The sequence below is a fragment of the Prionailurus bengalensis genome, chromosome A2 (genome assembly GCF_016509475.1).
Source record: "Prionailurus bengalensis isolate Pbe53 chromosome A2, Fcat_Pben_1.1_paternal_pri, whole genome shotgun sequence".
NCBI classification, from domain to species: domain Eukaryota; kingdom Metazoa; phylum Chordata; class Mammalia; order Carnivora; family Felidae; genus Prionailurus; species Prionailurus bengalensis.
In genome coordinates this window covers 119,757,298-119,775,215 of record NC_057348.1, presented here as the reverse complement: position 1 = coordinate 119,775,215, position 17,918 = coordinate 119,757,298, and the positions used below count along the sequence as shown (strand labels likewise).

Here is a 17,918-nt window from a genome sequence, read left to right as displayed (position 1 = left end):
GTGTAATTATGCATGTGTTTGCTTACTTCTTTTTGTCTAGATTCCTCACTTGACTGCAGGCCCTACAAAAAGGTAGCACTTACGTCTATTTGATCTACCATCACATACCCAAAGCTTTACCGAATGCTTGACACGTATGAGATGCTCAATATTTGTTGAATAGAAGAATCTATGCCACAAACCTAAGAAGTGGACATTTTCACAAATGAAGAAACTGAATCCCAGAGGATTGAGTACTTTGCCCCAGGGTCACACAGCTCATATCTGATGGAGCTGAGACTCTAACTCAGGGGTTCTAACTTTTGGTTGGAGGGCTCTCTTTGCCACACATCATACAGAAATCAATTCACAAATGACTGTCAAGGGCACGAAAAAAACCCATGTGGCTTCCAGATATGCCAATGAGAGGCTGAGATATCGAGACTTATAATAAGAAATATATATTTGGTCTTCCTCCTTGTTTCTGGCACAGAGCTCCTAAAACCCTTGGAATTGCCCAGGCTGCGTTTTGTTATGTTAATTAGGTGGCTTTTTGACCCCACTTACAGATGGACCTGGCTTCGCAGAGAATCAACATTTGTCATTAGCCAGTTGGAACTTTCAGTCCCCACCTCACCCCACCACCCCTGACTTCCAGGGAGGGGTGAGGAGCTGGAGGTTGAATCAATCACCAATGGCTAATGATTTAATCAATCATGCTTATGTATTGGAGCCTCCATAAAAACCCAAAAGGACGGGTTTCAGAATGCTTCCAGGCTGGTGATCACATGGAGACTTGGGAAAAGTGGCATACCTGGAGAGGGCATGGAAGCTCCATGACCTCTCCCCACACCTTGCCCCAGGCATCCGTGCCATCTGTGCATTCCTGAGTTACATCCTTTTATAATAAACTGGTCGTCTAGTAAGCGAAATGTATCTCTGAGTTCTGTGACCTGCTCTAGCAAACTAATCACATCCAAGGAGGGGGTCAGTGGAACCTCCAGTCTATAGATGGTCAGTCAGAAGCACAGGTGACAACCGGGACTTGCGACTGGGGTCCGAAGTGGCGGGGGAGGGGGCAGTCTTGTGGGGCTGAGCCCTTAACCTGTGGAATCTGGTGCCACCTCTGGGTAGAGAGTATCAGAATTTAGTTGACTTGTAGGACACCCGGCGGGTGTTAGAGAATTGCTTCGGATGCACAGGGGAAAGCCCCACACATTGGAATTGGGGTGCAGAATGTTTAGAAGCAGATTAAAGCAGGTAACACTTTGGAATCCGGATGCAAACATCCTTACCACGGAGAGGAACCAACAGTCCTGCCCAAGATACACTCAGCAGCTCAGGATTGAAAGTTTTCCATACATCTCCAAGACCCACTGTCGGTCTCAGGCGGCACTGGAGACCATGAACCTTGCAATCACGTCTCTGGTTCTAACCCCAGGGAGACCACTTCCTAACTTTGGGTAAGTTATTCATGTTCCCTATCCATGTGCCTAGTTTCTTCTTCTGTAACATGCGGAAGATAGCCATGCATACCCCACATTGTTGATAACACATAGACTCTGCTTAGAATACAAAGGAAGTACTGAATAAATGTTGAGTCAATACTGATGGAACCTACAGACGTATCTCTTCTGTGTGTAAAAAGTCAATCTCTTAGCTAGCAGGGTGGTGCTTAAGGTGAAAATGGTAAAAGATGTATGGGTAATTTTTTGACTCTTCACCATGCTCTTGTCCTTTTATATGGTAATCTATTTAATCAGAATGATTACAAGCCCCAAGCCATAAACCAAACTGCTTTCTGCATTGACCATTTTGCTTTACCATATGTCCCTGTATCACTATAGTTTCGAGCAGCCACATTTTTAAAAACTTTTTTCAGCTGCTGCACACCCAGCATGATGCCTTAAGATGCAATATGTCAGGTGCAAATGAAAAACACATGTTTTTTCAGCACTTGGTTTCAAGTATTCTTGGTTTTCCAAAAAACACAGATTGGAGAGTAAGATTTTCAAACAGAGTGGACCAAAATGTAGTTTCCCGTTGTTCCCAAAGTTGCTATTAGGAGTAAGTAATGAATCAGACGGTATTAGAAGTGAACAGTATTTGTTACTTTCACAGATTAGTTGGTACTATGGAATCACGACAAATTTTTAAAAATATCAAGCGGGGTTGTTTAGTCTGAAAAAAAGGTTCAAGAGAAATAAGACAGCTATCATTTGGGAGAAGGGATAAACGGGCTTAGTGTTAGGTCAAACAAGTAAAACTCAGTTCTATGGGTAGAAATCCCGGAAAAAAACATACAGCAGACCCCATTTTACTGTACCTCATTTTATTGTACTTCGTGGATATTGTGTTTTTTGCAAATTGAAGGTCTGTGGCAGTCCTGTATTGAACAAGGCCATCGGCGCCAATTTTCCAACAGCATCTGCTCACTTCGTGTCTCTCTGTCACATTTTGGTAATGCTCACAGTATTTTAAACGTTTTCGTTATTACTATACTTGCCATGGTGATCTGTGACCAGTGATTATGACTTGCTGAAGGCTTAGATGATGGTTAGCATTTTTTAACAATAAAGAATTGTTTCATTAAGGCATATACTTTTTTTTTTTTTAGACATAATGCTATTGCACACTTAATAGACTACAGTATAGTGTAAACATAACCTTCATGTGCACCGGGAAACAAAAAAATACACTTGACTCACTTCACTGTGATATGCTTTACTGTGGTGGTCTGGAACCAAACCCACAAAATCTCCAAAGTACGACTGTAATTGGCTCCATGGAAGTAGTACTTTGATAATAATTAAAGCTATCCCAGTGGCCATTACAGGTGCAGAGTGCTAAAGGAGCCAATGAGCACAGAGCATCACAGAATGGCTTGGCCAGAAACTGGGCAGCCACATGTCAGGGCTGTTTGGAAGGAAGGATAAGGGTGGCTTTGGGTATGTGACCTCTGTGGTTCCTCCCAACCTTGGGAGCCCATGTTTTCTAAATGCATCACAGAAGTCCATCCTTCCAAATATGCTCCTTGGTCCATCATCGGTCAAAAGTTCTATGTTTATAGATGCATAATCAATACTGAAGCTTCTCTGACTAATGGTGGAAACTCGACATAGCAAAGAACCTTTATATGTTAATGATATCTCTCGTAAACAAAAGCTAGCTTTTGCAATTAATAGACACCATCCCTTATACAAAGCTGAGAACACTATTCAGAATATCTGAATCAAGGATGGTCAAAACGTCGAGAAGACCTGTGACCCTTAAGCGAAGGTTATCTGAGAGGGAGGATGTTGTGGCCTGATGTTTAAGGGGTCCTTCCTGACTCTAGAAGGCCAATGAATTTTCTTAAAGCAGCACAGACCCTTCAGCCCCTGGCTGTCCTACTATCCTCTGGAGCAAGGAAACTCCCTGCTTGTTAGCTGCCCGTTCAACTATGATACAGAGATGTTCGTGGGCTGCCTCAAAGCCTCTCTGCTCTGTCTACAGAAGCCAGAAAAAAAAAAGAGTTCAGGAACCGGCAGCAGCTGAACAGCTTGGCTGACCTGTACACTGAGTCCGTGATTCCAGAACAACTCTCCAAGGGAAGGGCGGAGGTGAAAGGAGGAGGATGGGGCAATAAATTAGTCATTTGGACTTCCCTACAGGGACTTCCTCTGTGTGTCTATCCTCACCTCTTTCTTCCCATACTTCAGTGGATTAATCCCAGTAATCCAACCTTTGTTGAGTGCTTATATGTGCTAAATACTTCTCTAAGGATTTTGCACGTGTTATCTCGCTTAATCCCCTTTATGGATTTCTCAATCTCAACTTAATCTAGCAACTTGTAAGTAAGTATTTTTATTATGTCGATTTTCAGAGCAGTAAACTGAGGTATCACTTAGCCCAAGATCACACAGTTGTAAATGGTGGACCCACTGTTTCAACAGATAGCCTGATTTAGAAGCCTGGGCTCTTAACCGCTATCTACTCGTTGGATAGGAAAAGCAGGACATGAGCGAGAAGAGGTATCGGAAGTTTGCCGTACGGTTGTTGTTGTTTACATTTGCTTCTTTTTAATGTAGTTAACTCTATCAATGTTCAATGCCTGTTTAATGATCTGGTGTTTCCCACCAGACTGTACTTCATGAGTCAGGGCTGCCCTTCTTGTTTCTCAACTATTAGTAGAGTGCCTGGCCAATGACAGGTACTTGGTCAATGTTTGCTGAATGAATGAACACAGCAGAGGTAATGTCTAAGAGGATTTTCCTAGAAAAGTCAGAGAAATAGTGTACTGAAAGCACTAGCATGCACCATATCATCTCTAATTCCTTAGGTGCTACTGTCTGACTCACGAGTCTATCACTTGGCCGCCATGTCCCCTGATTTCCATGCTACCTAGCCACCTTCCTGCAGGACACAGTGTTCTCTGAATTCAAATTTCCTCTGTCCAGTCCTGTCTCTATTAGTTGTCTCCTCCTTCTCTTACCCCTTGATTTCCTGGCCATGTCCCCTGGGTTCCGGAGGAGGCTGTTTATTTCCTGTGGTTGCTGAAACACCTCCTGGAAGAGTTTGAGGGCAGAGAAGATTGACAGATGCTAAGCCTGCTGGGGCAAATCAGAACTATGAGAGGTGACCAGACAGGAGATGGACAATGAGCAGGCACAGCGGGTTGCTGTGGCAGCCTTAGCAGTAATAGGTTTGGGTAAATAAACAGAAGTAAGTTCAGGAAACCTGCACAGTCTTTTCATATGCACTGTAAGCTCAGACCACAACCACAAGTCCCTGATGGCTCTCTCTATCTGGGGTCTTACAGATGCGATATATCAGAACCGCTCCTCACTGGCACCTTGAAAGACGAGTTGACGATGTTGGCCGAGATCACAGTAGTGATATTTAGAATGAGAGAGATTCCCTTCTCTGAACTGGGAAGTTTCTACACCATTCTGGAAGGAAGGAATAAGAAAGGAATTACCGCTGCATGGTGGCAGGTAGATCAGGAGTTTTCACTTACGGAATTTAATTAGTCAAACAATCCAGGAAGGTAAGTATCAGCACATCTACTTTACAGATAAGAAACTAGACTCATCTCCAGACACACGGTACAGTAGCCCCTGCATTTTATACCAAGCCACATACAAATTTTGATTTCTTAAACATCTAGTATGCAGCAGGCATTGTTGTGAAAATGGCTTCTGGTGACTGCCCTGGTTTGTCTCCGGCTAAAGATGAGCCAAAACATCTTAGCCACCAAACACTGACCTCTTGGAAAGGCTGTGGCCAGAGAAGGTCTGGGGAGCACTTTAAAGGTGCCATGAACTTCATCCTTTCCCTTTAATCTGGGATGACCAGAACTGTAGAGAAAAAAAGCCCTTTTCGCATTTCAAGAGACAGGTCATGGGAATTACAATTGGCCATTTACATGAATTTTATGTATTTCTGAGCCAAGACCTTTCAGGGTCTTGGTATTCAGATTTAAGCCAAAAGATTAATTTAGCCCAGTATTTCTCAACCATGACCTCACATTTAAAAAAAAAAAAAGAAAAAGCTGATGCCTGGACTCCACCCCAGAAGAAATGATTCAAATTTTCTGGGGGTGGGGCCCAAGCACTGGTATTTTTTTCAAGCTCCTCAAGTGAAAGCCTCAGGTAGCCAAGGCTGAACCTTTAAAATGGCCCGAGTGCCATCTTATCTAATACAAAGAATTGAAGCTCAAGTTGACTTGAAAATTCAGGATGATCCACTTTTCTCCATTGAATGCTGGCTCTCAGAAACCCCAAGCTGACAATAACAAGGCAACTACGATGGAGATCTTGGAACAAATGCCCAGCAGCCCGGGAAAAAGACAGGGAAAGAAAGATTATATGAACCACCACGCTAATTAGGGAAAACCAGACACTCTGGCAGAAGGCCAAGGGCGTGGCTGAATGGAGAGGGGTGGGGAACAGGAAAAATTTTAGGAAATTAGAAATTTTAATAACTTTGACCGTCAAGGGTTGCTATTGGATGCTGAATTGTTTCTAACTTATTGCAAGCCTTGAGAGCAAAAACAGATGAGGAAAGAAACTCTTGTATCACATTCTGGCTGCTTTTCATTTCTCAAGCTTAGGAACAGAAAGGAAATGAAGCCTTCCTGGGGCTCCTTTCCCCAAATCTAATTAAGGGCCCCCACAGGCTCCCTTTCTGAACACCAGGGGGAGTAAGACACATGCAGCCTCCTTCACCAGGCCTCCTGATAGAACGTGAGAAAGAACGAATTCTTGCTTATTGTTTAGATCCCTTAATGGGCTCTTCCTTGTGTCTCTGCCTAAGATGACCATCTATTTGTACTCATTTAAAAGAGTAGTAAACGTCATTAAAAAGCAATAAAATGGATTCTATTCTATCACCCCACGGTTTAAAGTGGTACAAAAGGAGAGGGGTTACGAGAGCAGATCCTGAGCCCAACTCCTTGGGTTTAAATCCCAGAAACAGCACTGTGTTACCATGGGCAGGTTACTTAGCCTCTCATGCCTTGGTTTTCCTGTTCATAAAATGGGCATAATAATGGTAATAAACCTCATAGGATGGTTGTGTAGACTGATGGACTGAGACAGATAAAGCTGGGAACCATGACTCCCATAGAGTAAGCAGTCAATGAGTATTAGCTAATGCAATTATCAAAGGGAATACCAGGAAATTTTTATTGAAATTCGAACCCTTCCATACTTCAATCATTCCAAAAATTTTATATTAAAAACCATACAACTCAAATAGTAGAATGGTAAAGCCAGTGGAGTGCCTGACAAGAAATGATATTTTAAGGCAGAAACGAGTGCCATTTCTCACATGTAACAAATGTTACTTATTCTAGTGATCTGTAATAAGAATATACAGAAAATAATGAATTACACTATCATAAAATGGCTAGTATATATGTTAAATATAAGATAGCGCGTCCCCAAAGAATGAACTAAAATGAGCGTACCGTAAAGAAGAAAAGACAATAATCTGTTAGGATATCATTATCATAAACTCTCCCCCAGAGGAAATAAGAAATTAGGTGAAGAAAAGGAACACATGGTAATGACAACTTATATACATTTTTACTCTGGCAACAGCCAAGAAGACTCTAACAGTAGTTATTTCACTAAAATGCATGTACTTTTATAATTCCACAAAATTGTTTTGATTGGAATAGATTATCCTCTATGATGCTACATCATTTTAACAAAATGAAAGGCCAATAAGGAAGCCCGGGGTCGGTTTTCCCCACATGAAGACTGATGGCACATTTTCCATGGATGGAGGCCACGGAATAAACATTGCTGTATCAAACATTCCTGACGATGAGGGAGAACTCCACTTGCGTATTTTTTTGTACTAGAGCACATAACTTTTTTCCCCTGTGGATCTTCAGCGAGGCAAGGCAGTTGCCTTGGCTGTATGGAATTCAGCAAACAGAAATGCATGACCAGTGACCACACACTTGCATCTGGATGAGGTTTTGGCCGACTGTGCTTTGGGATTTTAACTCCAGCCACTAACAAGGATCCCCTTCTTTTTGACTATATAAGTCAACTCCGAGAACCGCAGGGCAGTGTGAATGTTTTCGTAGTCTTTCCAGGTCTACCAAGCACTGAGAGCATAGGAAGCACAGACCGACTCTCTTGTCCTCTATACCTCCTGCAGTTGGAGGTACCAAAGCCTGGCAAAAAATCAGAATGATGGGAGAAGGGGCATCTCAAAGAGTGGAGTGAAGGTCATCCTTTTCACCGTTTGGCCAGCATGGGTGGGGAAAACGGACAGAGATAGGTAAAGAGTGACCCCACTGGTCGAAGCATGGCCTCGGCTTGGGCTTGGATCCAGCTCCACACCTACTAACCCTATAACTTGGGTTCAGTGGTTGAATCTCCCAAGCCTCCTTTCCTCATCTGTGAAACAGGGGTAATAACAGTCTCTTCTTTACAAGGTAAAGGAATTAAACGAGATGGTTTATAAAATACTTTATCCTATACTACACTGTATCCTTAAATCCTCGGAGACAGATACTACTGTCCTCATTTTGCTGATGGGAAACCAAAGCTCAGAGACATTATAAACTGGCCCACAGTCACCTAGCAGGTAAGCGGAGGAAGTGAGGCATGGGTCCAGGATTACTCCAAAGTTGGTGCTTATTACCACTGTACCGTGCACTCGCTGGCCTGTATCACAAAATCCCAGAAAGTTAGGACTTGTGGACTCCAGACCATCTGAGCCAGCCCTTCCTTTAATAGGAGAGGAATAAAATTAAGAGCTGTTCGGTACTCAGGCCAAATTATTCCAAACTGAACCCAAGGTGGAAGCGAAGGTACTCCAGGAAATCAGTTCTTCAGACTCTTGGCCCGGCGATTTTTCCTCTGTTGGTTCATATCTCCAAGGAATAAATTGAGCAAAGAATAAATTGAGAGAAATGTTCAACTCTGACACTAAACTTACAAGAGTACTGACTGGGATAAGGCACAGGTAGAGGGGTAAAGAAGGAGCCAGGCAGACTCTCTTTTTGTACAAAGCCTGTTAGTTAATGGGGCGCCTGTTAGTTTATGGTTCAGTCAGTTAAGCATCCGACTCTTGATTTTGGCTCAGGTCATGATTTCATGGTTCAGGGGATCAAGCCCTGCATGAGGGTCCTTGGGATTCTCTCTCTCCTTCTCCCTCTGCTCCTCCCTCCCTCAGAATAAATAATAAGCTTAAAAAAAAGAAGACAAGGTCTGTTAGTTTAGGATCTTAAAATGTTGGTAAAATGCAGTATAAAATCCAACCATTGGGAACTGCAAAAAACTTGAGATTTCCAAACCTGCTATTGTTAATTAATGATTCATTAAAGATCTGTTAGCAAACAAACAACAACGACAAAAAACCCACAACACAACAAAACAATAGGGCTGAGCCAAACCAATAATAATTAGCTTTTTCAAGTGTAAACAAAAACCTAGCTCACGAATTCCCAGTTGTTCTTTCCTGATACCGATACCAAATACACATTACTCAAAAATTTTCAAAGAGTAAATTAAAATAACGTGTTACTAAATGTCTCCTTTTTATTTTTATTTTTTTTTTAATTTTTTTTTCAACGTTTATTTATTTTTGGGACAGAGAGAGACAGAGCATGAACGGGGGAGGGGCAGAGAGAGAGGGAGACACAGAATCGGAAACAGGCTCCAGGCTCTGAGCCATCAGCCCAGAGCCCGACGCGGGGCTCGAACTCGCGGACCGCAAGATCGTGACCTGGCTGAAGTCGGACGCTTAACGGACTGCGCCACCCAGGCGCCCCATCCTTTTTAAAAAAATTATTTATTTGTTCTTGACAGGGAGAATCCCAAGCAGGATCCCCGCTGTCAGCACGGAGCTCGACACAAAGCTCGAACTCACGAACCATGAGATCATAACCTAAGCTGAAATCTAGAGTCGGATGCTTAACTGACTGAGCCACCCAGGCACCCCTAAGTGCCTCCTTCTTTTCTGGCTTCAGAATTTGCACAAATCAGACCTGCAGAGCATAAAGGTTTTAGTTATTTCACTGGCCTCAATATTTCATTTGCATTGCTGCATTGGCCTGTGTATTTGAGGATGCTTTCTCCAGTGGTATGAATTTAATACTATCCGATTTAGATTGTATACCTGTAGAGGGCAGTATGCCATATTTATTTAATAGATGGATCCAGAATCTCTACTAATGGTGGTGGTAGTTGTCATCACCATCACCATCACCACCATCATCATCATCATCATTGTTCTTATCCAATTCCTGGGTTTTGATCTTAGGGAAAATATCTATTGCAAAGTCGCAAAGTAGGAAATAGGCATATAATCTTTTTTTTCCTGAGTATTAACTGTGTTCATTTTTTCTGACTTATTATTTTGTGTAAACCCCAAAAGGCTCTTCTCCCACTTGCGCACCACAAAACTCCTTTACTAGGTAAGAGGTTGGCATAAAAGTCTGCCATTCTGCTATAAATAATTCAGGACATTTTAACACAAAATGCAAAGACTTATCACTAACAGAGAGCTGGGGGCGGGGGAATCAAACGAAACGAAAGTTCCTCACCGAGATGGGTTTTCATTCGTACTAGCCTGTGGTCAGAAACAAACACTCCCTGTAGAATCTGTTTCTTTAAGATTCTAAAAATAAACTGATCTGTAAGTGACTTTGCTGTAATACATACAGTGAGTCAGATCAAGGAATAAGAGCCATTTATAGAATGTGAACTAAGCATTGGCCTGAGACACTCCTTCGACTCTCACCAAACAGAGAAAAGGCATTTCAGATTGGGCAGAGTTTGATCGGTAAGGCTATTCTGAAATACGAGGATTTTTTGATTAGAATATGACCAGAGGCTACTATAAGGCCAAGCAGCTTGCATGGGCAGCAGTGTCCATCCATAAGTGCACACTCAGGCCCACGCCCACTATAGATCTATCCGTGTTCACATGCATGTAGGTAGAGACCGTATTTGGTACCGAGTAACAAGCTGTCCTCCCATGCATGCTCCTATAGAGAAGCGGGTGGGAGCATTTTGACTTGCATTGCACAATGGTTTAGAGTCCATCGGTGTAACCATAAATAAGTCATTTAACATGTCTGAGCCTCGTTTTCATCTGTAAAATGGAAATAAATATAGTCCCTACCTCAGGAGACTGATGTGATGATTAAATGAAGTAATGCACATAAGGCACTCAGTACACGTAATAAAATTTTAAGAAATGTCAGCTACGATTCTGCTCTCTTCAGGCCTGGCAGTGATAGGATGATATGGTTTCCCGCTTCTTTGGGTTTGGGTGCTCTTTGATTGCTAGAGCATGTCTTCATAGTCTTGTCAATAGCATGCCTTAGGAGGCATGTCTGATGGCTCCAGGTTACTAAGGTTTTCTTACCCCTACTTCATGGATGGCTGATGTAATGAACATCTTTAAGGGATATATGATTGGAGGGAAGAAGTGTGTGTGTGTGTGTGTGTGTGTGTGTGTGTGTGTGTGCGTGTGTGTGCATGTGTGTGTGTGTAAGAGAGAGAGAGAGAGATGAAGGGAGGGAGGGAGGGAGGAAGAGAGAATCTGTGTGTAAGAATTCATGTTGGGACATGAAATTTACCACCCTCTTCACCTGACTTTCACTCACAGGCACACGTGTCAACATTGCCTGCACACAGATCTCAAACCTGGCACACTACAAAGAGCTGCGCTGCAGGGACTATGACTTCATATCATAGTGTTAATCACTGACCTCCGCCTTGGCAATAAGATCTCTTTTGGCCCTTGTACAATTAGAATCCACCGGAGACTTCCTAAACATCTACTCGATAGCGAATTGGCAGGAAACTGTTAGGAAACTGCACGCTGGTGTTTGGATGAGCCCTTTCCATTGATACGGTTTCTTTGGATTACAGGGTCTTCCTCAAGTAAAACAATAAATCAGTCATTTTCATGTTCTTTTCACCTCTGGATACATGTTGCCCTTAAGACATTAAGTTGCAGTCAGAATGCATGCTGGTATGACGACACCATCCTGTCTTTCAGGTGTGGTTTCAGGGTCACAAGAACACTTGCATCTGGAAAGTTGAATTCACAGCACACCACAGACACACTCTGCTACTCAGGGGGGGTGAGATCATGGCGCTGGCATGAATTTATCACTCTTTTAAACGAATGGGGTTGAATTCAATCTACTGACCTTGATCAGGAGGCTAGTGATACACGCTGTGTAAAACAAAACAAGACAGAATAAACAAGGGAAAACCACAGCACATGCAGCTACTTTGTTCAGAAGGTGACACTGTTGAATTTGGTGTGTGAAGGTCTTGTCACATGAAAGTCTAGAAATAACTATGACCTAAGCATGGAGGTAGGAGACGACCCATTTAGAAATGAATGGACACATTCCATTGTAGCTGTATAGTGGCTAAAATCTATTTTGGGGCAAAAGGGATATTGTAGATACTTTCCTTTGTTTGTAACTATCATAACCCAAGCTTTCCGGCACTAAACATTTTTTAGTAACCCTGCATTCCAGTAATATTTTACACACCACCCGACCAGGCAAACATTATTCTACTAAAGAGGCAGGATTCCCTGTGACCCTTCTGAATCCCCAGGGCTAGCCAACCCTGGACTGCACCTCATGAATGGTCTTACTCTGGAAATCCCTCGGGGCTTCCCCAGTCTCACTACATAATTCCAAGGCCACTCAGTTCTGGAGGCCCTCGGAAGATACTGCCATATTAGGCACAGGGAAATGTTCATGTCATTCTGAAATTATTTTGGAAGTAGAGATTTAACATAACTTTTTAAATTAGCATTCAGCTCCAAATTTGGGACTAAGTTTTGGTGGAATTCATTTTAGGGACTTCTCGTTGGTTTTGAAAACTGTTAATGGCAGCAAGCACTCTTTCATGTTCAATACCAACTGGATCCTAGGCTGTGTTCTGTTTTTTATTTGCTTCTCCCTTTGGTAATAGCATTTCTATGGCAGGGGGCATGGCAATATATGCAAACACTTCCAAACTCTAAAGTGATTGGCTGGATAGGCTTATTATTGAATTCAGGTCAATCTGTGGCCCCCTTTCCCTTCATGAGGATGGCTCTGGATGCCAATAAGAGGGTCAAAAGTGAGAAAAGCCTAGAGCTAAGTATGGAAAAGTAAGTAGGCATTGTCTGAATATTTGCTTCCTAGTATCTCTATAAGGCCAAATAACAACTTTTATCTAGAAATGTTACACTATGAACAACTTTATCACTTAAGAAGATTCTTTCCAGAGACAATGATGATCTTTCATTAGGCACCAAGCCTGTGTGAAGATCTGGAGATACCAAGACATGGCCCTGGAGGGTGTCCTTTTTCACAGGAAAAGCAGACTCTAGAATGTTCCCTTTAGTTAAGAGTTCTCTTGTAGCACTAGTCACTGAGACGCTCGTTATAAATGGGAACACCTCTTCCAAGTGGATTTACTTATTGAAGAAATAAAAGGAATCCCTTACAATGCAGCTTTTCTCATCAGATGACTCCCAAACAAAGACTCCAACGAGATCAGCACAGAGGGCTCTGGGATAGTTCTTTTTTGGCATTTCCAAAGAGTAGTTTCATTCCATTTCTGCTATCTCAATAATAGAGAATAAATCAGAGACTTGGCTTTGACTATTCCATTGAGCTATTAATTTTTAAGTCTTTTGCTGATGGGGTTCCAACTATACGTTTGATGGAGACAACCTTTTATTTATTGTTTAAATCAAACAATAATTTAAGCAAACCCATCAGTTTAAGATGTTATATCAAAATCTGTTTGCTATTGAGTAAGATTTAGTTTAAAATGGAGGCTTACCAGAGATCCAAGTCTGAGGTTTAATGAGAATATCTTATCCTACAATTGATATTGGAAGACCAACTATTTGGGTACTTCCCTAGTAAGGTACCGGGGTCCTGTTATTGATAAATTTGCACAAAATAATGTACCATGTTAATGCCTTTTGTCTTCCTAATTATTTCTTTTGTTTAACCTCTTATTTAAACATTATCAAAAGCCCACTAGCCAATGGTGCGTCTAATTTAAAAATGTACTATTAGGCTTATGTCACGTCAGACTTAAGAAATGACCAATTCTGCGAGGATGATACGTATAACCACATTGGAACATATATTTTTTTTCCTTATATTTAGAATCAGGGTCAGACCTTCCCAATTTTCAGAACCATTTAAATTTTTTTTATTGCTGTACGAACATTTCACGTGAAATCTACCTTCTTAATACACCTTCAAGTGTACTATACTCTATTACGCATTATTATATATTATTATTACTTCTCATTACACATTATTGTAGACTATAGGTACGATGTACAACAGTTCTCTAGAGCTCATTCATTCATCTTGTTTAACTGACAATTTATGCTCATTGATTAATAATTCCCCTTTTCTCCGCCCCCCCCAAGTCCACTTTTTAATGTTATGAACGGGACCATTTTAAATACCTCATGTAAGTAGAATCAGCAGTATTTGTCTTCCTGTGACTGGCTTTTTTCACTTAGCATAATGTTTTCATGGCCAAGAAGTATATGAAAAAATAAAAAAAGCTCAATGTCATTAACCATCAAGGAAATGCAAAGCCGAACCACAACAAGCTATCACCTCACACCTGTCATGATGGTTATTATCAAAAACAAAAACAAAAACAAAAAACAAAACAAAACAAAAAACAAAAACAAAGGACAAAAACCAGACAGCAAGTGTTGGCAAAGCTGTGGAGAGATAGGAACCCTTGCACACTGTCAGTGGGAATGCAAAATGGTGCAGCTACTATAGAAAATAGTACGAAGTTTCCTCAAAAAAAAAAAAAAATAGAATTACTCTATGATTCAGGAATCCCACTTCTGGGTATTTGTTCAAAAGGATGGAAATCAGAATCTCAAAGAGATATATTAGGACTCCTATGTTCATTGTAGTACTATTCCCAGTAGCAAGGATGTGGAAACAACCTAAATGTCCATGGAGAGATGAATGGATAAAGAAAATGTGGTATTCAATGGAATACTACTCAACCTTAAAAAAAGAAGTTAATTCTGCGCTCTGCAACAACTGAGCCATGTTCTTTTCAGAAGAGAACATGAGCACCGACCATGCTAAATGCTTCAAACACCTTATTTCATTTAATCCTCATAAACACCTATAAAGGTAATTAATATTACGTGCCCATTTTCCAGGTGAGAAAACAAGGCTAAGAGCAACTCACTCGGCTGCCTAGGGTCTCAGAGCAGTAAGCGGTAGAGCCAGGACTCATGCCGATCTCTCCTGATCGTAGGGAAATTCTGCTTGTCTCTGAAGCCCACCTTCTTCACTACCACACAATATTGCTTCCATCCAACAAGATTTAATCTCCTCAAGTGCAAATCTCTGCAAATATAAAGCTATCAAAAAGGTAACTTATTTGGAATTTTCTAGAAAAAGCTATGAGAGGATTGCAAAAATTGTTTCTCTTATCTATACCGATGAACTATATCCCTAGCTCAAACTATAAGGGATGAACTACTGTGCCATTTTAGAAGTTACTGTTTTTACTATCTTCATTAAATTAAGCCCATTTTATTGTAATGTGCCTAAAGTATACAGAAGTTTATAAGCTGCTCTCAAATCTCATTTTTTAAAAAGTCTCCTGCACTGAGACACGAGATGAGCTCTGAGAAAAGTAATCACTTGCTAGAAACTGTAAGGGATAATACCCATTGCATTTGTATGATGTTCTACAGATAACACTGATTTTTATAATTTTTTTACACGAGATAGGCGAAAGAGTCATTATTTGATACAGTGGAGGCTCAGGAGGGGTACAACAAGTAGCCCGACATCACAACTTTTAGCACGTGACCACAATCCACGTCTTCTAGCACTGTGCTCACTGCTGCTTCCCCATGAGCCTCTGCTCCCCATAAAACCTGGAAAAGCCCTCTGTCCCCAAGGTTTGCTTCCCTGCCATCCTGGAGGAACAGAGGTGGGATTAGACGTGTGGTTTTCTTACTGAAGAGGATAGTGTTTGTCTCAATGTAGAATGACAGGGGAAAATAAATAGGCACCAAACAATTTTCTCCTTAACAGCTTTCTTGAAATCCACCCAGTATAGTAGGCCAATGCGTGAGAAGGCATTTGTCCAGCAGAAATATTTGCCATTGGGGAACGTTCCCTGTGATATCCAGGCGTCCTCTCGGCTGGGTAAATGGTAAATTTGAACAGTACTTCTCTTCCAGACCTGGGTCATCTAGTGCAACTTTGGAGCCATGCTGGCTGAATTCAGATCTCACATCTACAATTTACTAGCTGTGGGCCTTTAAGCAAGTTATATAACTTCTCTGTGCCTGTCTTCTAAAGGGGGACACGAATGGTCTACCTCAGGGCTTCTGTGAGATGAATGTAAAGTGCCAGGATGGGACTTGGCAGTGTGCTCAACGAGAGCAGTTATTTTTATTATCTGAAAAAACAAGCCCCTCAATATCTTTCTGTATAAAGTAAGAATAATGAAAAACCATGTAACAAGAATCAAAACAGATCCCGTCCTTGAAAGTTCTTTGTCAGTCATAAAATGCTCTGTGCGTCTAGAGAATGCCTGCTATTTTCTTGAAGAGAAAGGTGCAATGTCTGAGCTCCACCCACCTTCCTGTTGCATCAAATTGAGAAAATCACGAATATTCTAATCTCCAGGCCAACCCCGTTGGGAGCTTGTTAGGCAGGTGTCTGGCCAGGGGTAGTGCTTACCCGAGGCCCGGGTGGGCCTGCATGTCCCAAGGGAAGGCTCACGATGACAGCAGTTTGACATGACATGCTATTTCGGGCAAGATCAGGAGGACTGCAGTTGATACAAATGAGGGGACCCTTTTAAAATATCTCATCCTTTTTGTTCAGCGTCACGGTCTCACCCAGTGACACACACGTGGACTCCAAGCCTTAACGTCTTTAAGGAAGATGGGATGCCAAGGAGGCACGGTTGTTCTCCGTGCCCTTTCCTGTCTTACTGCGTGTGCTCTGCTTCTCCACTCCCTGCCAGCTTCTACCCAGTTTCCCGAGTTCGCCTTCAGTGCCCATCTCCTTCACTAAGTTGCCTCTCAATCCTCCCTCTAGAACTAATCTCTTCCTACTGTGTCCTCATAAAACTTTCATTTGTGCACCTTTAATGCCGTGCTGTCCAAGTTCGCCTTGTTTCGTAATGAGTTGTGCAAACTGCCTCTGCCCTACTGGCTTGTAAGGAACTGCTTCTTGCCATCTCTGGGTCACGGTGACACCTATGCCGCATGCTGCTCAAATGAGCCACTCAATAAATATTCATCGAGTGAAAAAATAAATATTTGTTGGTGATAATTAAATTGAATGAGAGAACTTCATGGCCTCCAAGAGAGACTCTGCATCTTTTAATGGAGCATTGCTCTCTTCTCCTCCTATCACTCTGAAGGCTGTTTCATAACATTTCCTGCCAGGAACAGCTTCTATTATTAAATGATTAAGTGCCAGGGGAGCAGCGGCACCTCCTGTGATTAAGTACTGGGTCCAACAGTGATGAAGGGAAGCCCCCATTTGCTCCTCGTTTCTGAGGCGAGTGCTGTTGACTCTATTTGCGTTCTGCTTCTGCCATAAGCCAGCGTGATCCCAGTGGTGGGTTTGCTTCCCTTCCCCTGAGTATCCCCTCCACCTGGGCCACTTCTACAACCCACCCTATGTGGAATATAAGGCACATCAATGAGAAACCAGAGTCCATATTTCTAATTTGGAACCTGGGACTGTGCTGTCAGTAGAGTTTTAGTTCTTCGTGGTCATTTGATTCCTAGACACCCTGACATGGACGTACATCATTTTTTATCCTAAATTAAAAATCATAAAATGCTTCACCTGAAAGAGACTTTAGCGTAGACTCTTGATAACGCGATTCTTGAAAGTCGTGGCCTGATTTGTTCAAATGCCCTTAGAAAACACCTGCTTCTCTGACTGACACGTAGGTAAGGGCCTGGGGACCACCAGCTCTGAGGAATCAATTATAAGGTTTGCCCAACATCATACAGATCTCAGAGGTAGAACCAAGACTGCCGAGACACCAGCCTGGTGTCTTCTCCTACACGGTACCTCCCCTTATGAGTTAAGAGTTGTTTATGGGGACTTATTAGGTAAAAGGACATCTCTCTGGCACTAAAATTAATGGGACACGGGCTTTAAGAAGTTTTGAACCAGACTTGAGGGTAGGCACAGATTTGAGGGTAGGTTCTCTTTATGGAAATATTATAGCTAATAAATGAAGAAGGAATGATAGAGTTAGACTTCACCATTTTGCAATCCCTAGAGAAATAATGGGTCCAGGCACAGACTCTCAATCTCTGACAATACCCCAAAGACACACAGAGAATTGGTACCTCCTAACAGAAGTACTCCACATTGGCCATGAATTACCCTTGCCAAAAAAAAAAAAAAAAAAAAA

At 42.0% G+C, this 17,918-nt stretch overlaps 1 protein-coding gene across 3 annotated transcripts in view; it reads right to left on the bottom strand.

Moving 5' to 3' along the window:
* The window catches only part of CREB5 (cAMP responsive element binding protein 5), a 401,666-nt gene that overhangs the window by 182,253 nt on the left and 201,495 nt on the right, over positions 1-17,918 (bottom strand). The window lies entirely within an intron of this gene.